Source organism: Rissa tridactyla, chromosome 14 (assembly GCF_028500815.1).
Source record: "Rissa tridactyla isolate bRisTri1 chromosome 14, bRisTri1.patW.cur.20221130, whole genome shotgun sequence".
Lineage (NCBI taxonomy): Eukaryota > Metazoa > Chordata > Aves > Charadriiformes > Laridae > Rissa > Rissa tridactyla.
Genome location: NC_071479.1, coordinates 8,056,447 through 8,082,641, shown reverse-complemented (window position 1 = coordinate 8,082,641; position 26,195 = coordinate 8,056,447). Strand labels below are relative to the sequence as shown.

Genomic DNA, 26,195 nt, shown 5'->3' with positions numbered 1-26,195 from the left:
TCGGTGTGAAATTCAGCCAAGAAAAAAACCCCAACTGTTTCTGACAAAGATGAAAATGATGATAGCCTGCTTACTTGCCCATGGGAAAACACATGAGACCCAGGTCTTCCAGGCTTCATAAGCCTGAGGCTAAAGAAAATGTTATCTCTTTATTGAGGCCTAATGTACTGACAACACTACAGTGTGTGAAGCAAAATGTCCTCCAGTGATTCCCTGGTAATCCCTGGTGAACATCTTGGTTGCTAGAGGCTTTGGCTGAAGCCCCATAAATTGAACGTATGGTTCTGCACTGAGCTCAGCGGCCCTTAGGAGGACGCTGGCACACGGGAGTGCTCAGCACCCGCGAGTGCAGATACGGCCAGAGAGAAGGGGATGTCCCAGCTGCATGAGGAACCAAAGCTCCCTTTGATCCTGGGTCCTGGAGGATATTCAGAACATAAATCATTCTCATCCGTTCTTCCTATACCGTGTTAGCAGACCTACATGGTCACAGCTGACCATGCTGGGTAAATAATCTAATGTAATTACAGGGTAAAGGAATGGCAAATTCTCTTCTAAACCAGAGTAGAGCTTGCATCTATTATTTATTAGAGGCAACCAGCAGAAGAGAGCAGGTTACGTGGTAATTACTTTTTGACCTCCTGGAGGTAATTGCATAATCATTTGCAGAGAATTGCTATTACAGTTGGGTGAATCCTGCAAGCCATTTTATGTGAACAGTCATTTGAATTTTTAAACCAATTTCCACCTAACTATGGAGTTCTGATAAGGTCGTCCACCACCCCGGTGTCTGAACAGGTTTTTTCCCTGCCTTTTCTGGGGGCTTTGTGTTCTTCAGATATTAAAGTAAATGAGCTAACTGGCAGCAATATTCATATCTATTTGATCAATCGCCCAGATAAGCTTAGCCCAGCCTTTCAGCGGCTGCAAACTGCTCACGGGTTTTAGATCTGGGCAGAGAGAGGTGGTTCCATTTCTGCTGGTACCGTCAATAGGTCAATGTCTGTGGAGTTTTCTCTCTGGAGTGAAAATCAAAGTGCTGAAATTCTCCATGAAAATGCAGCCTCTGATGTGGTCACCTCCCCACGACAAGCAGACTTTGAAACAGGATCCAAGGGCAAGGGGCTTGCTGGGCTTGCCTTTATTGGATGCCCAGATCTCCAGCAGCTCAGAAGCTGGACTGCCAAAACCTGGGAGCAGGCACTAACAAGATATTTCCTGGAAGCTTTACTAGGTTTGAGATGGCTTTAGCTCCATCCTGAAATAGGGATTTGCAACACATGGGGTGACTTGGCCTCTGGACCTTCCTCTCTCTCTCCATCAGCTAGAGAAGGAGCCAAAAAGACTAACTCAGCGCAGACAGGCAGAGTTAGGCAAGACAAATCTCACTTTGATTTCTCCTTTGGTCTTCTTTACCTCTTCCCCCAATTTTATGGGTACCCTGGAGCCAGACCCTAGAAGCTCTGATATTGGCTGTTCTTCTTAAATTCTTTGAAGTCTGAAATAACTTTATTTATGATTGAACTGTAACCCTTGGGATCCCATCTGGAGAAACAAAATTCCAAGCATCAAGGAGATCACTATCTTCTGTGGCACATAAGGTTTTTTTTTTCTCTAACACCCCTCTCAGTCTGCGACTCCCTTCATCTTCCCTTCAGAAGCCATGGGGACCCTGAGGAGGACATCAGAAACCCTCCGGAGAAGTTTTAGCCCACCTGAAGTTTCTCCGTATTGCTCACCCTGCAATAGTTGAGACCACGCTGTTTTAAAATTTATAGTGTAATTGATTTCTTTATAAATCATTCAGCTCTTATTATTTATTAATTCTTCTGTCAAGGTTAATTTGAAATACTTCTAAATAAGGCTTCCTGACAACACCTTTGTTTATGAGATTGACAGCATGCCAGTGCACGCTTCTCCATCGCTTGCAAAGGCAATCTGCACAGACTCACGTCCCAGGAAAGGTGATCCTGTTTCATTCCAGAAAAAAAGATGCAATGCAAATCACCCGCAAGCCCTGCAGTTGTCTGTCATTAATATTGCAGAACCGGACTTCTGTTGTCTAAACAGGATTCAGATTAAAATACCCCGTGTGAGGAGGAGCGTGGTGGACAACTCACCGCCGTAACTTCGCAGGAAGTCGGGCAAACAAGGCACCAGGCATGAATTCAGCTCGTCAGTGTCTGAAATGGTAAAGAAACAGTGAATCAGGATTTCTCAGAGCATCCGAAGTGCAGCAATTACACTTTATTCTGTTGGATTTGAATATAGACAGGGAGATAAATATTCAGCGGGAGCCGCTCGTTGAGAGGAATCACCAAGAAACATGATATCTAGAAACAGCGGAGCTCAAGGTAAAATCTGCAGGTGAGGACCATCAGGAATCAAGAGAGCATGAATATGCCTGGTGTCTTCTGGGTGATTAGTTGGGAATATGTCTTCCTACCTGCCTTTAATGTTGCCTTCCTCCTTTGGCTCTTTTAGCCTGGGAGCTCCAGACAGCAAAGCCCAGATGTCTTTTAATATCTGGGAAGCACCTGACGGTACCATCAGAGCAGTCATAACCGCGGACATTTTGCACCGCTCCATGTGGTTCAGCACGCTCGTAAACTGCTGACTCTTACGGCTGCTGTCTGGCGTATGAATAGAGACTCTGGGCTGTATGATTGCGTTTAAATGACATCCGCCGCACGTGTTTTCTTTTCAGCTGGTAATATTTCAGGTTTCTCTCCCGTGACAGCAGCCCTGCAGCTGAGGGCTGACGCCCAGCTCCCTGCCCCTGCACTGCCCGCGCCGGGGCTTCGGCAAAAGGCCGCTGGAGCGCTGCCGGATGGAACCCGCCTCTCCTTTTCCCAGCTCCCGCAGGAGAGGCCCGTTTGGCTGCCACCTTCGCGTGTGCGGCTTGGATGCTCCCCTGAATGTGGTTTTTTGTTTGCTTTTTTTCCTCACTGTAGGGTGAATTAGCACAAACCTCTCTTGGAGTTTCAACTCAGTTTAATAATCAGCTGATGAACAGGAGTAGAACTAGCACAAGACAGACTGTATTGTGCATAGGTGAGAAAGGGGGGGGGGGGTTGCTGAATATCCCGGTGCGCCCAGGCTGTGGTTACCAATTTCTTCTTCCCTGTGCAGAAAAAGTGCCCAGAGAAGTAATTATTTTGACTTCTAATTCAATCTTCCGCTACTTAAGTTCTGTTCACTAGAATGGGATTGTGCGACAGGTACCACAGCGCTAGCTGCCATTCGCTGTTGAGATGGATTCAAAGGTGACATAAATGCAGGATTATGGCACATAGCTGTAAATTTAAATAATTTAAGGTGAGGCCGTGCGGATCAGTGTGAGCTGCCATGCCGTGACGAGGACAGGCAAGGAAGGGGGACAGCATCAGACAGGAGCTTGAGAGACGCGCGGGGAGCAAGGTGGTGCTCACAGGCTCCATTTAGGAACCGAACTGAGCCAGTAGCAAAGAGATTCCCGTTCAAAGCACTTGAAATAGGGCGGTGGATACCCCTGCCAAGAGGCTGTTCTACCTAGAAGGTTTATCCTGACCCTAAAAACGTCCTTTGCCTTCTCAGTGTTTTTCTTTTGCCTCCCATATTTTGTTTTTTCCCGTTCAGGGTTCTCAAGGCATGCGAAGCAGGCTAGGAACCGCGCTGTGTGGGATGTGGATGTCTAGTCCTTTGAAATTTTTGGCCTAAAACTTCAAGGCCTTCAAAGAAGGCAAAATATCTGACTGTCGGTTTGGAGGGCACCAGGCATCACCGTCCCTGGTGTCAGAGGTTGCTGGGCATTGAATAGCAAAAATGAAAAAACAATTACAGCCGCAAATGTAGCACAGTGCATTTAGAGGTTTGGGGGTTTTTACATAAAATTTTACCAACGCCTAAAATTACATCCTTTTTCCACAGATATTTTATTTAGAAAATTTCACAGAACGTGAAACTGGCCAGTCATACAGGGCGTTTGCAAGTTATTCACCTGGTACAAATAAGGGCTGAAATATGACAAGTGTCCAATGAAAAAGTGATTTGATGAGCATTATCCTGCTAACTCCATGCACATCTCTGCAGAAAAGGAGCTCCGATAACCTTGTGTTTCCTACAATGCTGTCCCTCACCCCTCACTGCCCCCCATTCTTCCCATATAAAGCCCTCTTAGATAAGAAGAAGAGATGATTATTAAGATGGGAGCAGGAGAGCATCCACCAAAGGAATACCAATGAAGCAGTATCTGGGTGCATACATAAACTGAGCCCTTTTCCAATAAACCATCAGATATAGGCAAAAGAGTGACAAACAGTAAGTGATTCCTGTCATCAGCAGAATTCACGTGGGAGCCTCTGGTAATTGGCATTTTCTCTCTGCAAAAGAAAAAGAGATTTAAAGATCTGGTCAATGCCGAACAGTGCAGTACAGGCAGCCGACACCAGTCAGCGGTGCCCTGGACTGGCAGCGGCACAGGGATGGGGGAGAGCAGAAATGCCTCCATGGAGAGTGGAGACCTTGCCCAGAGACTGCGCGACGAGCTCAGGCAGGAATTTATGGTGGATAAAGAGCCATAATTGAGGGACAGCTTTGTAGACTGGCGCCCTGGACCAAATCCAGAGCTACGGGTAAGTGGCTGCAACGCCGCTAACATCAGTTGTGTTTCACACCAGCTCTGAATTTAGCTACTTGTCTTCGCACGGTAGAAGGGTAAATGGCTTGTGTTAGGGGAGCTACGGTATCGCCGGAGTCAGTTTTAATAAAGTCCTACTGACAAACACCCACAAAGTCCATCTTATTTATCACAGAGTAGTCCAGATGCCTGAGGAGACAATCCGAGGTATCCCTTCTCCCGCAATTAGCTTGAGAGCTCCCAGTTTGTACTTGGGCAGCAGATTTACAGCTTCTCTGTGGGAAGGGGAGAGGAGCAGAGACATCAGGACAGCCCTGACTCTGGCCGTAATCCCCCCAGCCCCACAGTCAGCTCAGCTGCTCTCTGGGCACGGCGCTGGAGGTAGCGGTAGGGGAAGGGCAGGCAAGACGCAGGTACAATAAGTCAGTAAAATCACTTTATGGTACCACATTTCCAAGGTAACATTCCAAGGTAACATAGCAGCATTGTTTAGAATTCATATTTTGCTCATTTTCATTAACTGTTATTTCCAGTAGCTTCATTTCGTAATGGTTATCTCCACTGGCATCTCCAGTCCCCGCATCCTGTGTTTGTTCTGTCTCTCTGTTTATTCTGCTAATCTTTCCCCCCTCCCCTTCTTCCCCATTACTTTCTTCTTAAGTAATATTACATGAGGTAGAGAAGAGCTGGCCGTCTGAAAACTGACCTCTTTCAACCCAATTCTTTCTCTTCATTTTAAAATTAAAACAGAAAACTGAGAAATGGGATGAGTGGATTTATTTCTCTTTCTTGCCGCTGGCTGGCTGCGTTAGCCTGGTCAAAACTCCCCAGCCATCTCCAGGGAATTTGTGACTCTAAACAACCTACTGTTTCTATACCGCTGAAAGAGGGAAATATTCAATAAACCAGACCTAATTGCTTGCATGTACTCGCTCAGGCTGGGGCTGCGTCTTTACACACCCAGTACGGGAGCTCAGGTACGTACTTTGCCTCCAACCTTGAACCTTGGTCATTTCGGTTCCCTCCCAAGCGTGCCCACTTTGCAGTTCTCTGTATTCCTGAAATGACTCTAAATCACACATCGTCGGGTGAAAAGATCATAAAGGAACAACAAAGGATCAGCAAACATAAAATAGAAGAATGGCAGCCTCCCCACCTTACGCTGCAAAAATCAAAAGGAGTTTTCAAACAGCCCCATTTCCAGTCAGCTGGAGATTTAATTCACACCGTAATTTACTGTGTCTGCACTTTTTCTGCCCCTTTCCCCCCCTTCCTTCTTCTGTTTCTCTGTAGTTACTTTTTTCTTGGCCTATAATAAGAGGAACCTAATGACCGTGCCTTACATGCAAATCAGCTTTTCCCTCCAGTGTGTGCTGGGCAGAGGGGGAACGACGGGGGAGACTCATGGGAAAAAAAAATAAAAAAAAAAAAAGCCATTTATTGCAAAGAGCTTTTGTATTGTAAAGTAATTCTAGTATTTCAAGAAAAGGGGACAAGTTCACATAGAAAATTATGCCAACTGAGGCTGTGTGAGGCCGCAATTTTCCTTGCGTGCTGTTGGGGCCGGTGATCGCCCTGGATTTGTGGGTGTCCGTACCCAGCCCAGCACTTCAGCTCTCAGGGCAGTCCAGCGGCAGCTCTTGTTTGTTAACTGTTTCCTCCTCTGGTGAGTGAGGTGTTTTCCTGGTGATTTTTATTAGATAATGGCTCAGTGGGAAACTGAGCAGAAGAAACATTTTCATAATTGATGGCTCAATTTCAGTCCTGAAAACACTCAATGGCTTTTTCAGCCTCACTAACACTGGGAATTATTAGAAATTATAAACTGAGATGTGGCTGGAGCATATCAAAATGGACAAGTACCAAAACCCACAGGCTTGATGGGTTTCCACTTGGGGGGAGGGGACGTGGGCAGGTTCTTACAGAACTAAGCATGAGAATAATTCTTTTTGGGCAAAAAAACCAAACGGGTGTAGGAGCGCTAAGCTGCAGAACTGCATCAGGAGCCATCATGAAGTTGTATATGTAAGGAAAACTGAAGCTTAGAATAAGGATTATCATCACAATTTTCAGGAGAGATTTTCCAAAGGACTTGACTTGGTTACCCTGAGACAGAAGATGATCGACTTTGTCTCTCCCCTCACTGTGAGAGCTACTGGGCTTTGGTCTCAGCTCCCTGAAGAAGACCCGCTACGTTCTGTATCTGTTCACACGGATAGGGAAGGAGAATCAGAGAAGGAACCTGCTATTTTGCTCTTGGCCACGTGTGATCCTTCCTAAAGCAGTTTATGCTGCCCCAGGTGGTGTAGCACGTGGAACACATTGACTGCTTTTTATTTTCAAAAGGCTAAAAGAAGGGCTCAGTGGGACCTTCGGGAAGGGGGTGGAGGTGGTAAGACCTAATGGAGATAAAGATATTTACTGAACGTATGAACGTTTCCCCCATCCCCAGGACATGCTCTGGGATCTCTATATCGTTCTCCCCCAGCAGTGTAACCTGGTGTGTGGGAGCAGCAGGTCCCCTAAAACGGTGCTCCTCAAACACCTGAATCCTAAGTGTCCCGTAACCTTACTGAGAAGGAAGAAAGGAAATTCATGCACCTTCCTGGGTACTGCAGTCCCAGACACTACCACTTTTAACCTAGTAAAACTTAAGATACAGGTTCATCTATTGCCCTACCTTTACCACACTGAATGCTATAGTTGAAGAGGAAGGTGGGTTTACGATCATTTCAAGGACCGCCTTCTAATGTTCTCCACTAGTGGAGATCTAGTGATAAATTCCTGCAAGAACAAATACACTTGGACTCACCATATAACAGAGTTGGGTTTTTCTTTCATGGTGCTTCTGAACGGTGGAAAAGCTGAAGAAACAAAACATTTCTACTTTCCATGCTAGCCCTAGAAGTCATTAGGAGCCGCTTGACCACAGCCACCCTTGTACAGTCGCATTTTCTCCGCAGCCACAGCTAAATTCTGTTCTTTCAAGGACACACGAGCAAGGGAAGCTGCCTGCCTCCACGCATCCCTTTCTGAAAGGCAAAGGCACCATAGAATACCTCCCCATGAATATATCCTTCCTCAAGGCAGAGATTTTATTGCTGCTTTATTAAATTGCCACAGGACAATATCACTGCCCTGAAAATGATGTTAGGAAAGTGTGTGTAATAAATGCACAAGGCAGCACTCTGCTGCAGTGATGTTATTTCTACTGCGCGCGTGCACCATGCCATTTTCTCATGACTAGAGTCAGCAAGAGGAGAGCTGGTGGAGGTCCCAGGGATGTTTAGAAGAACATCAAGGCTACTACACTATCAGGAGGAACTCCATCCTGGAAATGGCCTCATAGCTGGGATCCTCTCAATTTCTGATTTTTCTTTAATCTGAGAGCATCTATTAATCCATCTCACCGCCCTGAATGTGCAGAGATGAAGCACTAAAAAGTGTCAAGATGTGTCTTAGTTATGCCGATGATGAAGGGAAAATAGGGTTATATATTAGATCCTTGGAAAGAGCTATCTTCATGTCTGGTTTCCAGGGGAGTGCTTGGCTGCATGGTGCTCATGGGAGGCAGAGACAGCCTCTCCAAAGAACCCGTCATGCTGGATGCCACTGATTCCATCCTCCAGAGCCATGGAGCAAACAGAATGGGTCATAGAAAGACCTGGATTAAACCCCGATACAGCCAACCCATAGTTAATTCAGAGGTTTTATGATTAGAAGCAGAACTTTCTAGTTTAGTCCTTCTATGCAGGCATCAACCTGAGGGGTCATTGATTACTTTAAAAGCTATGTTTTTTTCTTTTTTTTTTTTTTTAAGTGGATAGCTGCAAGCTTTGCTTTCTTTTAATGCAAATGATCTTATTTGGAGCTGCTGACATTAGAAACCATTGCATGCCTTCTGAATCTAGCACAAAGGCAGAGAAAATAGAATACTGCATCAGCTCATTTTATGAGAGCTCTTTAAACTGGGAAGAAAAGAAAAAACAAGAGAAAGAAAGAAAGAAAAAGAAAGGAAAGCAACCACAACCATAAGAGAGGATTTGCTTGTTCTCTGTCCCCTGGCATTCCCCCCCCTTCTCCCTTCTCCCCCCTTCCACTTCCATCGCTTCAGGGACTTGCTACAGCCGTGGGATTAATGGACACCTAATGCCATCTCTGCTTTACAGCCTGGAAAGTCTCTTGTCTAGTTTACATTGATTTTTCTTTTCTGATGCATTTGCAGAATCTGAGATACCGATGGCGGGAAACATAGATAAAGAGGGAAGACGTGAGAAAGAGATACATCCTCTGCCTCACGCTCCCAGGACTGAAAATGCTCCTAGACTTTGGAGCCTACAGATACTTCCAGCAGCAAATACCCACTTACGCTTTCCTGCCATCATAGAGGACGTAGGAAGGGCAGCAGTGATAATCTTGCTCTCTGGTGGGCTGGTGTTATCCGTCACTCAGGAACAGATAGGGAATGCACTGCCTTACAACAATTCCCAGTGCAATGAGGTCTCTCTTGTGTGATTTGGCACTATGCTCCTTTTTATGGTAGTTCTATTTTTATTATAATTGCTATTAGCAAGACTAAGGTAATTTCCCAGGATCTTCTCCATAAATGAATGGACACAATGGTCATACTCATGAGGAAGCTAATGCCTACCCTCCCGGCTGTGCAGAAAACGTGGTGTTAAATGCAGAAGAGCGATGGGCAAATCTCACCGGTCTGAGTGATATCAGAAATACTAGGGGAGGGCTAGGACTCGGAGGGTTTGTGAAACTAGGCTTTTGCGGGGTCATCAACCTCCTTGTGCACTACTCGGGGTCATGTCATCCCCAGTGACTCCTCTCCAATCAGGGAAGGGAGCTGCTCCCTACCAAACCTTACCTCTCTCCATAGGGAAGAGAAAGAAAGTGGGATGACAGCCGCCTTCTCCGTTTAGTGTATCGCTATTTCTCCTAATGAAGTACTGAGGTAGAGCAAGGCTGGGGTACCATGCACCTAGAGGGTGGAATGACCCCACGTGTCAGGAGGTCAGATCTGATCAGCTTTCACAACAAGATTAGTGGGGTAGAAAGAGCTCCATGAGCCTACTCACAGTGCCCAAAACCTCACCAGTAACACTGCAGTACTTGACAGCTCTGCAATATGTTGTTTATTAGTATCGTGCACAGGTGTCACCTATCAGTAACACAGAAAAGATGGATGATCTTTCTTTCAGATGATTTCTGCCTGGCAGAAAAGGACCTGGGGGTTCTAATTGACAAGCGGCTGAACATGAGCCAGCAGTGTGCCCAGGTGGCCAAGAAAGCCAATGGCATCCTGGCTTGCATTAGAAATAGCGTGACCAGCAGAAGGAGGGAGGTGATTGTCCCCCCTGTACTCAGCACTGGTGAGGCCACACCTGGAGTATTGTGTCCAGTTCTGGGCACCTCAATACGAGAGAGATCTCGAGGTGCTGGAGCGAGTGCAGAGGAGGGCAACGAAGCTGGTGAAGGGCCTGGAGAATAAATCTGATGAGGAGCGATTGAAGGAGCTGGGACTGTTTAGTTTGAGGAAGAGGAGGCTGAGGGGAGACCTCATCACTCTCTACAACTACTTGAAGGGACATTGTAGAGAGGTTGGTGCTGGTCCCTTCTCACAGGTAATTAGTGATAGAACAAGAGGGAATGGCTTTAAGCTGCAACAGGGGAGGTTTAGACTGGACATTAGGAAAAAATTCCTCACAGAAAGAGTGGTCAGACACTAGAATAGGCTGCCCAGGGAGGTGGTGGAGTCACCATCCCTGAATGTGTTCAAGAGTCGTTTAGATGTGGTGTTAAGGGATATGGTGTAGGGGAGAACTTTGCAGAGTGGGGTTGATGGTGGGACTCAATGATCCCAAGGATCTTTTCCAACCTAAATGATGCTACAAGTCTATGATTCTATGATCTTCCAGTCAAGATGCTAAATGTTGCCTGAAGTCGGGCTGTTTCTTAGTAATAGTGACAAAACCCACAGCGCCAGAAAGAACAGAAAGAAAACACCATCCTGTGACCATGTCCCTCTCATCTTCAGCATCTTTGGTGTCAGCTTTGTAAGCTGTTGGAAAAGAAGATGGAGGGAAGGCTGGGAATGATGCTTAAAGCTAATGCAACACCAGCTGCGGTCCGTCTTCCACTGGCTCAGTGTATGTTCTGCCTTAGTCTGCGTTAGATGTCTGTGGTATCGTTAGGTATCTTAGAGGTTCCTTAGCAGCCAGGCTGGACTCCCTGTTAGGCACCAGTTTAAGTACGCAGCAGAGACAGAAAGGGAGGACTTTGCCACGCCACTCTCTCCTAGTGAGTGACACCTTGTATTTCCGGAGCGGCACGAGCCATTTGGCTTTGAGTGATGGTGCTGCTCAGGTGGTTACGAAGGCATCTCATTTCCCTTCAACTACCCCAAAATGCAGTCTCATTTCCACAGCACCCTATCGTATCGTGCCAGCACCTCAAGGCAAGTGGGTCACGAGCCTTTTTCCCACTTGGAGCTCCCAGTTCCAAGCAGTTCTTCTCACTCTGCCATGAAAGGGAGTAAATTGTTGTTCAAACAAGTGTGACCCTGTGCTTTGCTGTCATCAGGACAGCTTTTTAGAAGACATTTAATGCTTAATATGAAGCTCTTGACAGAAATGAGCTATTCCTTGCTGGGCTCCTGACAGACTGCCGGGGAGTCTCAGGAGGAACAAAAGAGATTTATAGGAAAGAAGGTTTTCTACTACAGGCAAGAAAAAAAATAGGAACGTGGTCGTTAAAAGAGCAAAAAGCAGGAAAATGAAAGGAACCCTGCTGACAGGTCCTGTTTCCCTTCTAACTGAAGAAAGAGACTTGCAAACGTTCAGCTTAATCTTGGAAAATAACTAGTATCTCAAGTTTTCATTGCAAGAAATTACAATGTTGTCATGTTGTCATCATGATTATTTATTTATTTTTACTCCAGTTAATAACTACATTCAGGAAATTAAAAGGAAAAATAGCATGCAGTTCTGTTGGGAAGACTGTGAGGAAACGGATCAGCAATCAGGGAGAAATAGTAAACATATGTCAACAGGACGGTTTCTTTTCCTATGCATATTTTCACATTTAAGGGAACCTGGGTTTGTTTGCTGTGTTTTGCAAGGCTGGGTTTCATCCCTTTTTCAGGTTCCTATACAAACATCAGCTGTTTGAGGTGGATCCCGCAAACCTCCAGAGTTTCTTTTCTTCTGCTTTTGAAATTCTGAAAATTCATATTTTTATTCATTATTCATCTCTCCCATTGTTTCACTGTGAGCAAGAAGAATTAGGTAGTGCTTTAGCTGACTGACTGCACAGTACGAACAGTGAAGACACACTTTTCTAACAGCCCAAAGTCTAAAATCTTTATCATCCTGTGGAGTGAATCCTGAAGGATGAACCAGTGGGAAGAAATCCTTTAAAGGACTTGGTTGCCTTATTACTATTCACTTCAATGAAAGTTCGACCTCTAAACTCTTCAGGTTTACTTTGACAATTGCACCCTACGTCCATGCATTACTGGGTTCAGAAATAATAAAAGAAAGGAATTAAATTTTTAATGAGCATGATTTACTACAATGTGTTCAGCAGCTGACTTGCAAAAGCTGTGAGGTGGTCGAAACTCTCTACACCGCGGGACATGGCCACAATAAAGGGTGGATGCTGTAAGGGCTCTGAGATGGATGGGCCAATAAATACGGTGCAAACTGCTATCCCTTCCCTGAAGTCAGGGGAATGATGCTGAATTTCATCTCTTAAGAATCTGGCCTTAAATCACCAAAACTTTCTGGAAAAATCCTAAAAAAATCCCAGACGTTCTCCGCAGGGGAGCAGAGATGTTCAGAGATTAAAAAGTTTGACAAGGTTCAGATGTTCACAGTCCCATTCCGGAAGATGGGACACATCTGGACCTAATCTGTGGAGGGTGCGACCATCCACAGCAAGTAGAAGGGGGACAGAGGGGGAATTTCTGACGATATTTCATTGCGCAGAGAGCAATTCATCTGCCCATTGCAGATACAGAGCAGTGGGATAGACCTCAAGGATGCTCCCCCCAAAAAACTCAATGAGGACCATAAAAGCCACTGGCCGAAGCAGTGGATGCTTTTCCTGAGGACTAGAGGTTTGTCCTTCCACTGCGTGAGCCCTCCATTCCAGCTCACGCTGCACCGGTCATCAGACTAGCCAAGTCCAGATATAATGCTCTCTTTATTGTTTTATTTTTACCAAAAGCACCTCAGAGAAATAACCAAGGATCAACACCTTGTCACATTGAACATCTTAAGGAAAGAGAACAGAAAGGCTAGACTGTGCCCCAGAGATCTTACAATGTAATTGAAATCGCAGGAACACACCCAGATTTGAGGAAGGGCTCAGTTTATTGCATTATTCTGCAAACCAGTTTCCTTGTGTTTGTCAAGAGAGAAAGCTTCCTTCTTCACCTCTCTGTTCCAAATCAAATCCCGCTTTCTTCGTTCCTTTTTTCCCCCCCCTCCAAACACAAGAGAAAAAGAGAATGAAAGGTGAGAGCTGATTGAGTGAGCAACAGCAGGGGAAAGAAATGAGTATTTATCAATGTTCCTCTCCTTTTAAAGCACATCAATTCTGAAGCTGCTGACAGAGGTCTTGCTGTAACTGCTGGAAGAACCTCCAGGAGCTAATAATTTTATGTTCAGGCTTATGTAAAACCAGTTTTGATTAATTATTGATGCAAAGTTAGGAAAATGAACGTTCGCTGTGCCTTGGCACAGCCCTACCCAATAAACGAAGCTGCGGCTGCCGCACAGCACGCCGTTCGACCCCCGTTCCCGTCTAGCGGCTCTTCGTTAGCGGGGGGAGGTCAGGGTTCCTCGTGGGGGGCAGCGCATCCCCTCCCGTTGCAATGTCCTTTGGAGAGCTTGTTTTCAGGCTCCTGAAATCTAGGAGAAACCGTGCCAGGCACCACCAGCTTCCCTTATCCGCCTCAGGCAGAAGCGGACCATATTCCCTTTCGCGTGCTCACTCAGCTGGGCAAATATGCCTTTTTTTTTTTTTTTAACTTTTGACTTAGATTAGTACCTGAAATCTCTGTCTTATTTTGCCATCGCTTTGTGGAGCTGGCTGGGGTTCAACTCAAGGCACAATATTCCCATGTCCAGCACAGCACTCCTGTGGGTTCCCGGACAATGTATCCGTGCACAGAAAGCAGCCTCGACAATAACTGCTTAGCAGATTCAATTCAATTCCATCTAATTAAATAGGTTCAGCAGCACAAAGACTGCAGAAATGGCTGCAATCTCATGCTAGACACGCAGCTGCAGGGCTGCAACACATGCTTGTAAAAAGTGCAAAAAGTACATTTAACCTTCTCTTAGTGGAAAGCCCCTTGCAACGTAAAAATCTCTACAGCGCACATATATCAAAGGGCTAGGCTACGCTTAAACTCCTTGATGCCAATAGTAAGAGTCAGACCCAGAAAAAAATACACACCTCTGGCCTGTACGCGTCTGTATTCCCACCCCATCTTAGACATGCACAAGCCTCCTTTCCCATTTTTTTTGCCTGGATCCATCTCCACTGGTTTGGATGGGGCTGCACTGGTCTCAGTGGGAGCCATAATGGGGTGGAGAGGGGCATTTTATCAACTGCTTCTAGGTAACCAAGCAGCCTAAGTCATCTCGCCCATTAACGAGCACGTCATAGAGCCCTGCTCTTCACTTCATCACTTTCGTGTCCTTTCCAGAGTGATGCCATTTTACATCCCGCAGCCTTTTATAAGCTCCTGATGTCCGATACAGATAGTCTCTTCTTATCATCTTTCTCTTTTTCTTTTTAGCACTCCTGGTTTCCCGGAACCATTTTCTAGGGCCAGCTTTTTTACAATGGTTTCAATTCTTAGCTCTTCACTCTTCCAATTGTTCTTTACAGATATGGAGGGTGGGTGACTTAAAAGCGCCCTGGCTTAATTCGGCTCCCCTTGAACTGACTGGTATAGAAAACCTGAACTGCACATTTCCATTGATTTCAACAGGGGAAGAGTAAGGCAAGTGCATTGGGCTTTAGAAATTCCCCCCCTTGATGTTTTCCCATCACCCTGTTCCCTGTCATTAGCACGCTTTGTGCCACTGCTCCCAGTTCCCCTATAAAGTGTGCTCCTATTTTCATTCTCTTTCGCACCTGTCCATCTCCATGCTTTAACGTGTTTGAATTTCTTTTTATGAATTTTGTAGGACTGCAGCCCTGTCTTGTGGAACAATTACCACTGCTTCGTAATGGAGTTTACACTGAGTTATTCTCAACCAGAGCTTCATTTGCCTGGGAATACATCATACAGCCGTATTATGGCGACACCACCTGCAGCTAAGTAGCAAGGTTTTCTTCTCTTGGAGAGCCAGCACTATTATCCTCAGAAGCAGAAGCAAATTTTTAATGAGAAATTTTCAAATAAATGTTTGCTTGCCATTATAATTAACATGAACTTCATGTATGCACTACTCTGTTAGAGGAAACTCAATTGAGGGGGGTTATAACTGAACTTGTTGCTTCTCCTTCCGTTTTCTAATGTCCAGTTTTGTAGTGAAGTCGTGGAGAGTATGTCTTTAACTGAGCTGTGGATGGTACCAGAAGCTTTGTACTATACCCTCCAACCAGTGATAACCAGTTCCCCCTCACCTCTGCAGAGTTAGATCTGTATTCCCAAAGGCCAGCCTGGAGCCCAGCCTGCAAACTCTCCTATGAGATGTGTCCTGAGAGGCACATGGTTTTCCAGCAAATGGAAAAGACTCCAAAGACCTGAAACCAAACCCTTCGGGCAGTCCCACCACTTCGGTGTTTTATTCACCTTTGGTGTACTCCCATGCAGCAAAGCAATGCCCAGTGTCTGACTGGACCTCAGGTAGAAACTTCCTGGGTGTAGAGGCCTGAAGCTGCACCAGGGCAAAAGCCATCGCCGCTGCCTTTCCTACTTGCTATTCCCATTGAATATAACCTAGCCAGCAGAGCCCTTGTCTGAACTCAGGTGCAAACTTATAAAAATGGCTTGTGAGGTCTTATTGATCACTCCTCTCCAGGCGCTTGTACAAGACTTTCTTCCCAATGCCCAAAATTATGTCTGAAATCAGTTTAGGGAATGAGCAAGTCTTTTAATTAAAACAGTCTGTTATGATGAATCTGTTATTACAAAGTCTTACCTATGTAAAACATTAATAATACAAATTTCATTTGTTTATGTCAGCACCAAGCATTAATTTTTAATGGCGAAACGTATGAGTTATGAAAGGCATTAATGCAAAACAAATCACCAACTGAGAAGGGAAAGGAAATCCATTTTTTAGGGTAAGCAGTGGGAATGAAATATTATTATGGTTCTAACCAGGGGAAAAAAATATTTCTTAGGGCTCCAAGAGCAATTAAAAAAGCCCAATGAAGCCGTGGGTTTTATCATCATGCTTAATATTAGTTCTATATCCAGCAAAGTTTGTGTCCATTTCATCCAGCCCGTGCCTTGATGCCATCTCCGCGGAAGCCTTTTACACAAAATTACTCTAATTGCCATGCAACTGCCATGAAAGCAGATCGGATACGTACTGCGTAATAACCATCTCGCTGCTGCGAAGGAATGGGGTCACAGAGAGCCCAGAAGTTAGTCATGCTCGCTTGGTGGGCCAAATTCATCACGAAGGTAAATGGGAGACACTCTGCGTGATTTAGGAGTCACTCCTGCTTACACCAGCGATAAATTAACTCCAGGCGTTAATTGCCAACTCATCCTTACAGCTTATGATTATAATTCTGCGGGGGAAATCAATAGCGGGTCGTTTTCAAAGCGGACTGTAAGGGAGCGGGTTGTGGTGGGCTGGTGCTGGCTCTGAGGCAGAGCTGCTGAGAAACCGCAGCGTTTGGTAGGACTTTTGCTGCTGCAGTACCTGGCATCCTCGCCGCCAACCCTGACTCTCACAACGGCTTCGCAACGGGGAAATGTTATTAAGCCCCGGGCAGAGAGACAATGGAAAATCCTCAAGCGCTTAGGGACCGAGTCTCACTGGTACGGGGCCAGCTCTTCAGCAGGGCTTAGGATGGTGGGTTAAAAAGGGTTGTGGGCAACACAACCCCCGGCGCCTCGGTCCACCGCAGCCAAGAGACCCAACCGGTCTACCCAAGAGGGCACTACTCTGGCACAGCATAACTGACATAACTGCATAACTGACATTTCTTTTCACTACCAATCTAGCTATGGCTGTTAAAGGACCACTACAGAGCTAGCAAATGGGGACATCATCTGTTTTTAAGCTTTATGGAACTGGACTTTGCCTTTTTCCCCTAGTTAAGACTTCAGCAGTATAAGCAATACATCTTGTAGCTTCCGTCTCTCTCCCACACTCTTCCTTTCTCTTTTTCTGTCTTTCTTGTCTCAGTCTAAAAAAGTTGCTGATATTAGCAATAAAGCAAGAATTTAATATCATCCTACAGGGTGCTACGACAAACTGCCCCTTGGTTCCATCGATTCAACAGGCCTGAAATATAGGAAGGCATCTAAGGGGGAAGAATACGAGATGAACTTTGCAGATATAAATTCTGTAATATTGGATTTCTCCTAGCACATTTCAGGGCCGGGTTGTGTCGCACCAGCATCTCTCCCTCTGACGCTACAGGATCTCTGTTAGCTAAGCAATAGGTTGTGAGGCATTTAGAGCAGGCCACGGTATTTCATCTCAACAACAGCCCCGATATTACAATGTGTGACACATCCGCTGCTTCCTGCCTCCGATAGAGACACACCACCCAGCCTGAGGGTACCAAAACCCATCTGGAAGCAATTTAAGGTTGTTTTCTTTCTCCCAGCGTCGATGTGTGAGGTGACATAAATATAGGAGAGGTTGCGGCTGTGGGAGAGAACCTGCTTTACTGGGTATCAAAGACTTGATAGGGGAAGCAATTGCAAATATTTGGGACAGGTGATGCTGTGATCTGTTATATGTTTTCCCACACACACATTCTGTAAGTACACACATTCCCCTCCATTCTCTAAGTATCCATTTGGCAAGGTTATAAAATAATCATGTCTTAGTCTTTTTCTCCTTTTGGATACTTAGCAAGTTCATTTTCAAAATTCATGACTTGAGAAATGAGATTCGGTTTACCACACAGCATTGAATAAACCATCGACTTGCCTTTCCCTTCCTCTGGAGGGGAAGAGTCCAGTTCGCTCTGAAAGGCTTTCTCAAAAGTTATCAGTCCGGCACTTTCATCCCATTGCATTCATATTGACAAATGAAGTAGGCAATTGCCCCCATGCCACCCTCTTGCCCCTTGAAATTAAAGCCAGAGGAGGAGCAAACCAGAATAGCTCATTGCATTGTGCTACCACTTTAGGAGCTGGCTTTGACCTTCAACATCCTTTCATTTGAGATTCTGGCTAATTTAAAATTATACAAAAGAGGACAGGGGTAGTGCCCGCGTGTGGTGCAGAATACAGTAGGATGTGCAATAAATGATATTTGCATTCTCTTTAAGAAGGATTTGCGCGTAATCTGGTTGCTAGCTGTTAGTTCTGTAAGTGAAGTCCCGCGGCCAGGTCCCTGAGCCAGGCACAAAGATGTGGGGCTCATGTTTGTTGCAGGAGCAAGCATCATAAAATGCTGATCAACACGATGTCTCTCGTGTTAAAATGATATCAAAAGCCCAGTGGTAGACCAGCAAATTGAAAAGACAAAACCATGCATTTTTGGTGCCACTTTCCCCAGAACTCCAAAAGCTTTTTATTTCTTAGAAATGAGAGTGGAGGGTGGGGGGAAACGAGCAGTTTCTGGCCTGGGTTGCTCAAGGTAGTCTTCCTTGAAAGGCAGCACAGAACTGGTCCATATGTGATGAAGTCTGTGTATAATCAATAAAAAGAACTTGAGATCTACTTGAAAGAGAGAAAGGGTCAGTGTTGATAACCTTCACAATTCTTTTTATTTATTATTAATACCTGCTTGCTGGAACTCCAGCAACAAGAAATACGGAATACTAGGCAAAACAGAGACTCCTCTCTCTACTCCCATCATCCTTCTATCCACCCAGCTGTTTTATTTTTCCTCTAACTCCGTCTTTTTCCGTCTGTTCTTATTGAATCTTCTGGGACTGTGCCTGAGAAACAGTGAGTACCTTGGAGCCGCAAAACACAGGTTTCCGAAACAAGTCGTATTCAAGAATTTTTTCCAGAACTGCCAAGGGGAACAGCTGCGGTAAGGGCTGACAGATTTTTTAAATCTTCTCATCTCTCAGTGGGGAGGTTGCCTCCATTCCACTGCCTCGGGGCAAAGGACAGGATATGTCCCTCACCGCAGTGTCTAGTGACAATATTTGTCCCCGTGCTGGGTGCTTGTGGTAGAACAGGACCATGTATTGAGAGGGAGAGAAGAGAACCAAGTGTAGGACATATCAACGTACGATGTGTGGTTTTTTAAGAAAAAGGGTTGAACTTGTGGCAGGAGAAGGCTACCAACCCCACTAGCAGCCTACCTACTACTTCTGGGCTCAGGCAGGTAGTGGCACCTCCGCGTGGCCTTTTGCAAATGTGAAACCTGTGACTGCTCAGGGCCAACTGGAACTGGACGGCTGCTGCCAGGCAGTGAGCCGCAGCTCAGTTCAGAGCATCCACACAAGCGTCTGGTACCTCCAATATGTCCAAAAGTTTCAGGACTCACCCTGAAACTTTTTCAGACAGGTACCAGTTGCAACAAACAACTGACTTTTCAGACATACAGGGCTCAAATGGTCTCATTTAGCATGAAATAGCCAAAAAGTGGGTCATGTCCATCTATAATAAGAAATTTTCTTAGTGCTAAAATAGACTTTCTGAGGTTCTTTATCAACCAGGAACATCCTCAAGCACAAGACAAATACATAAATACCTTTAAAAATTATACACTTCTCCAAATACAGATCAATCGGATTCAGAGCCCTTAAACGCTGCAGGACTTTGTTGGTTGGTTTTAATGGAGGTAGGAAGAGAGAGTTTTTTGATTGGGGGGGAGTTTTTACCATTTTTACCCTGCAAACTCTGTGAAGCAGAAACCAACCAGGAGCACTGACAGCTTTTGTGTGAAAATTCTCCAGCAGCTTTACTGCTGGTACCAAGTAAATTGTTTCAAATTTTGCAGCAGTCTTTCTTACACAATGGTCACGGGTGGGAATTTGGAAAAGGCAAGTTTCCTCCTCTTTTATCCCGGATCAGTACTCCTCTGGTCATCCTCTTGTCGTGGCAGGGCAATTGACTCCAGTTTTGCGTCCTCTACTCTCGCTGGTATCAACTACCAGATCTAAATTTCCCTCCATCAGCTCTTTCATACAGGAAAAACGCTCCCATGTAAGGTGTTTGCCAATAATCATCTTCATGTTTTCTTCATTCAGTTATAGCCCAGAATGATTTATTATAGTTATTTCAAATGTCCCTACTCTTTGCCTCTCAAATTATTCTCTTTACTGTTTACTATTATTATTTGTATTATTGTAACTTCTAGTTGCAGACCAGAACAAGAACGTGCTTTGCATTTTTCACTGCCCAGATTCCTGCGTGGGTTGTCTCTGTTATTTCACGGAGGGACAATGGATGTACAAGCTGCAATTTTTCCAGTATAGCACAGCTGTAGTTACCTGTGTAGATGCACCACTGAATTCGCAGGCGTATTCAGTATTTCTTCACATGGATGCTTCATAATATTAACATGAGATTGAAGTGTCTGATTTGAGGCATCCACCTTCTGAATTGTGGGGGCTCAGATTTCTCCCTGTCCCCATCTTACAAGCCATTGCTTCTAACATCCCCCTCATGATTTCTTCTCTCTGACACCCTTTCCTGCATCATGCTACGGTGTCCCGGGTTGTTTCTTGTGCAGAAAGGAGGGCAGCTTGGCCAGGAGCCCGTTTATAACCAAAACAACTCCTTGGAGTTGTACTCTCCCAAGACAGGGGTTGCTGCAGACGTCATGGTCGTCTAAATGCACCCACACCGTATTTTGCTGTGCCTTGAAGTCAACTGGTAGCCCCGTGAAAGCCCGGGGAAAACCCCATTGCCTTCATTTGTCCATAGACCAGACCCTAACTGGAACTTAAAATGATCAGCACGCAGCTCAAAAGCTGCTTAGCCAACGAGGAAGACACGGCGATATCAGATGCGATTCGCCGCTTGAAAACATAAAAAGCACCTTTTCTTTGAAAGGTGATCTGCCCATAATGTGATTTCAATGCTGATGTCTATTATTTAGTACTTCTTTTAAGTCGAATTTTTACCAGCAATTTAAAAAAACCCAAACTATTCAGTTTTAATCTCGTAGAAAGTTTAAAGTAATTTGTTATTAGTGCATAACTCTAAAATACCACTTTGGAATGAAGAATTATCTCTCAAGCACTTACTAGATAGGCTTTACTTTACTGTTAGTTAATCTGACACTATTTTATTAATAATCAGCCCTTTTTGTATTGCTATTATGCATTTTTTTCTATTAACGCAGTTTATATCTCTAGCATCACCATTATAAAGAAGACTGTGAAATATCTCTCAGATATGCTGTGTAGGAACAAAGTAGATAAATATTGCTAACAAATCACAGGCACCGTTTTTTGTTGAATATTCTTGCTTTTAAAAAAAACAATGAAATATTTAATACCAATTTTAAGAAATATTTTTATAGGTGGCAATCAGATTCCGGTACGGTGTACATCCACTGCAAGGGAAGAGGGAGGGAGTGGGTACTCTTGGTTTATGGTTTTTGCAGCCTTGCTTATGATTTATTGCTCGAAACCAGCCCACAGCTCACTGCCTGTGCTCACCTTCGTTTGAGTACAATTCTGTCGCACGAATAGAACAGGCAGAAGCTTGAATCTGGTCTTCTTCCTCTGTGTTAGATTATTTATTCCTAGACATTGTGCATTGGCTTCATTCTTCATTCATTTCAACCCAGTCCAGAAATCAACGATAAGTAACTTGATCGCGTTGAGTTCACTAGGTTTATGCAGGAGGTCTGTGGTAAGCCGGTGAGTTTTACGGAGCGCAACTCAGTTCCCTTCTCTAGTGATTCACACCAGCATAAGTGAAAGAAAAACAGGCTCTGGAAATCCAGTCTGAACATGGGGGCTTTCAGCTTTTCATTAACCCATCCTTCTGACCACGGCAGTACATCTGGGTTGTTTCACTGTCTACAGTGTTTGCTATCACTCCCCTGGAGTATAATCTGCAAGCGGAATCAACACCTTATTTATGCCTTCCCCCTAGTCATTAAGATTGATGTGGAGTAAAAATGGTGCTAATATTGATCTTTTTTCGGCATTCTGCTGGACAGTGTTTCCAGCCGTGCCTACTGTCCCACTGACTTCCTACCTTTCCTTTGTTGTCCGGCTGGCAATTTTCCATCTCTGTCAATACCCATCACACTTCAGAGAATTACTTGCGAGGTGCATCTCACATGTCTCACAGAAACCTAAATAAGTTCTGTCTCCTCCCATGTTCATTTTCACAAGGATCTTGCCCCTGACCTCACATTGATTTGGGCCCCCTCCTGAGTAATCAAGTGATGCTTGCGCACCTAAATGTCTGATGGGACATCATTTGCCTACAATTCTGTATGAGGCCAGGGGAGAGCTAAGACTCAAGTAGGTTCCCTGCCCATCCGCAGGAACAGAAATTGGGCAGACTCAGATGTAATTGCCAGTCTCTCTTGTTTCCCCCTTTTAAGAGCCGTACCACCTGTGGGAACTAATTTTGATCTCGCGGTTTAAAATCAGATGTGAAACAGTCACAAACCATCCAGGCAAAAAAGTTTCCCAATTTCTCTGATAACATCCTAGCGATTTTTCATTTTTTAGCAATATCAATAAACCATATCTCCTTTGAGGCGCAAGACTATTTCTCACCTAGATGCTCTGTTGTGCCCATAAAGGGTGAACTCTGATATAAATATTTATTTTAAAAGCTGATTCTGCAGAGGCTAAACTACCTGCCATTACCTTCACTGGAAACCCTCCCATTGACTTCAGTGGGTGATGATTATTAAGACTGAATTCTTACCACACGAGACCCATGAAACTGTAAGCTTTCCAAATCAGGCATATGTGTAAAACCAGAATCTGCATCTTGGGAGAATGAGGTAAGTTCTGCTGGGCATTTTAATGCCAAGATAGATAAGTGAAATTATAAATGGCTTGAGCCAGCGCTTCGTTAAACTGGCGCAGAGATTTATGGACCCTCAAGAGCACGAGGTTTTTTCCACCTTTGAAAACATCAAAGAAAATCAGAGAAATAACTTTTCAGTCTAATCCTCATGACCAAGAGCCCTGCTGAGCCATCTAAGCAAGAAGCAAACTTATCAACACAAATGGGAACTGGCTTCTGAAAGGAAGGTTTGATCCAGAGAGCTGGATGATCACTAGGAGGAGCGATCAGTAAAAAGGAATTCCACTGTATTCAATTTAAGTATCCGTTTTATCTGTTCCTTATCAACAGCTCTATTGACAAGGTCTTCATTGCTTCCTAATTGTTTGTCCCAGTTTTTTGTGCTTTTCTGTGAAGGGCTAGTTTGAAAAGAGGAGTTCAGTAGCTCGGCTGTGTTATTTGTTAACTCAGCCATCATTGATTTTATTCCTTTTCTAGTTTATTAAAGGGCCTGCTTTATCTCTGTTACAACTCCCTCCACCCCACCCCCCCAACATTTACTGCATTCTTAAAGCTCGCTCTTATTCAGAACTGTCATTAATTTGTTCCACATACTTTGATCTTCCTCATATCTTCTGCTTCTTCACTTACTTCTAGCTTTCAGCAGCCTGGAGAGTGCTGGTGGGGTAAACAGCACAGAGATGAAACCTTCTTCCTAGGGAAAGCACTGCTGCAGGGCTATTGCATGCTTGTTCAGCAGAAAGTGGACCAAGATGTTCCTCTCTCACTCAAAAGCTTTATGGACTCTTCAGGGTGTTTATCTGGTCTGTCTCACACAGGACCAGAACATCTCTCCTTGGGTTTCAGCCTGCAGAGCGTGCATGTCCAACTGCATCGCTGCCCACCATCACACCACTCGTGAAAATCCACACCAGCAAGGCTCGGGCAGGAAAGCCCTCTCCTCTGTCCAAGGAGCAGCTCTGCTGTGGAGTCTCTGCCACGGACGTATGGAGCAGGGTCTGCGACCTCTCAGGCAAGTACAACCTCAAAGGCATCAGAGATGGGGCCGCACGGCAAAGGCAGCGCGAGAAGAGCTGCCAGCGTCCTGCCCGCTGCTCTGGCTTTGCCTCGGTCAGCAGCCCTGCCAGCAATGCTGCAACACGCAATGTAAGACCTCCGCTCTTTATTCAAAACCACAATAAACAAACAACCCAAAAAGCAAAGCCCTGGAAGCTGGGTGCAGAGGAATTTCACAGACATTCATGTATAAACCCTTTTGCAACCATGAGTTGGACGGAAGACGCAGCCTCTGGAGTACTGCGAGCAGCGCTGCTTACCCCAGCTGAGGAAGGACACTGCACAATTAAAGGCATCTGGGGAAATGCCCACATGAAGAAAATAGTTCAGTACAGGGACAAATGCTAAAGGAATATGGGAAAATTGTATGAAATGAGGAACAGGCTGGAAAGGGTGGGCTGGGAGCTCTGCTCTCCAGCTCTCACGACAGGAGAACAGAGAGACAGTCGATGGGATATTAAGAAGCAGCAAATTCAAAACTGATAAAAGGAACTTTTTCTTCACACTTTGTTTCACTGCCAGAGGAACCCTCTGAGAACAAGACTTTAACAAGATTGGCTGGGGACTGGCCACTCGCTTGGATAAGGAGAACGCCCAGAATTAGAGCAGTTAATGCTACAAACTCTTGGAAGAGACTTCACACAATTCTCTTAGAAACCGGTGTGTATTAGAGAATAAGTGGGAGGGAGGGGGAGATGGATTATCCCACATCTGTTTGTTGTGCCGTGCTTATATCTTCTTTAGAAGACCTGGAGTTAGCCATAGTCACAGGCTGATCCAGGCTGACAACTGTATTGTTGCCATTCTCTGATGTCCCTTAGTTGTTTCTCTTCCCTCCTCCACCTGGTTAAAGCTGATTAAAAATCGTGAAATTAATTTCACACCACAATTCAAAACTGTTTTCATCCTGAGAGGTTAAAAATAGACTCATTTTTTCTTTTATTTTATTTTCTTTTTTTTTCTCAGACACTTATGGTGAAATATTTTAATGAAAACATTTACTGCAAACACAGGTGCTAGCAAACACGATATGTCAGTATAGATTTGGAAAATGTTTACAATTCAAGCGTTTGGGGAGAGACTGAATATTTTAATAGAACATTTGCTTTTAATGAAAAATACAAATTTTTTTTTTTTTAATAAAGAAGTTGAGTTTGTTATTTTCTTTTAAAAGACGCTGAAAAGTCTTGATCAAGTCAAGGCCCAAAGAGGAGTTCAAACGGCCCTGAAAGGGATGAGCACAGCTGGGAAACAGCAGCAGGTCTCATCCCGGAGCACGAACAGGTGAGCGGGATCCAACGGACTGAAAGATTGATCACAGGCTGAGGAGTGGAGGAGAGCTGAGGAAGCCACGTCCAGCTCCTGCTGTCAGCAACAGCAACAGCAAACCCTTTTTTGACAGGGGGAGGCGGGGGACATGCCGTCCGCTCCGCCGGGGTGGCTGGTGGGTCTCCCAGGGTTCGCCCTCATCCCTTTCCCATCGCCGGCTGTGCGGGGACCACAATGGGAGACAAAGCGCCGGCGTATTCTTGATTAAATTGATGAGATGGGGCTGTTGGCAGCAAATGCATCTCTCTCTCTCTCTCGGTCCCCTGGCACTTTGAAATGAGCCGCTCCTCCCTCCGCTCCTGCCGAGCTCCGGAGAGAGAGAAGGAAGGAATAGGCATTAGCAGAGCCTCTAATTACGCAGGAACGGGGAGTACATCCCTGCAGTGCGTGGAGCAGGCTGGGGTAGGTTCTCAGCCTTTCTGGAACAAGCTGAGTTACTTAAGGTTTCCTCTGTCTGCGGTTATCTTTGTCCCTTCGCTACATGTTAATTGAGCCTTTCTTTTTCTCCTTTTTGGCCGAAACATCTGCTTTTAATGCTCACAAACAATAAATCCTTTCTCTTTTCCACCGCTCACGTGGGATGTGAATCCACACAGAAGGGGAAACGGGGAGCGAGGGAAAAGGGCCGCGTGCCATGCTCCCAGCATCAGCCTAACAGCCGTGATTATGGCTCAGTGCAGCCCTGAGCAGTGGCAAGAGGAACCCGCCTCGGCTGAGCCAACCTAACCAACGTGCCTTTCTCTCGGAGCACCAGGGCCTCCAAAACGTGTCGGTGGGCTCGCAGGGGGGCTGAAAGTTGGCTTGTCCCCCGCTGTCAGTACGGCTGACAGATTTCTTAAGAAACCGCTAGCAGGAGCAGTGAGGATGTCTAACACCTTCCCTCTGCTGTAGAAAAGTCAAATGAAATAAAATACTCATATGTAAAATTGGCTGCAAGCCTTATCTCACGTGCACACCCGACTGCGTCTCAGCAAGGCAGCCTCTGGAGAGCGTAAACTCCCGAAACACAAGCGTCCAGTTGATCCGGTATGGGCTGTATCTGTCCTTCCCCCAAAA

The 26,195-nt window shown here is 45.2% G+C and overlaps 1 long non-coding RNA gene across 2 annotated transcripts in view; it reads right to left on the bottom strand.

Annotated features, from left to right (window-relative positions):
- LOC128917545 (uncharacterized) overlaps nucleotides 1–26,195 on the bottom strand; it is a 77,465-nt gene that overhangs the window by 5,574 nt on the left and 45,696 nt on the right. For both annotated transcript variants that reach the window (XR_008469296.1, XR_008469297.1), the window contains exon 2: nucleotides 2,121–2,183. This is a non-coding gene — a long non-coding RNA (uncharacterized LOC128917545). The remainder of the gene's footprint in view (nucleotides 1–2,120; nucleotides 2,184–26,195) is intronic.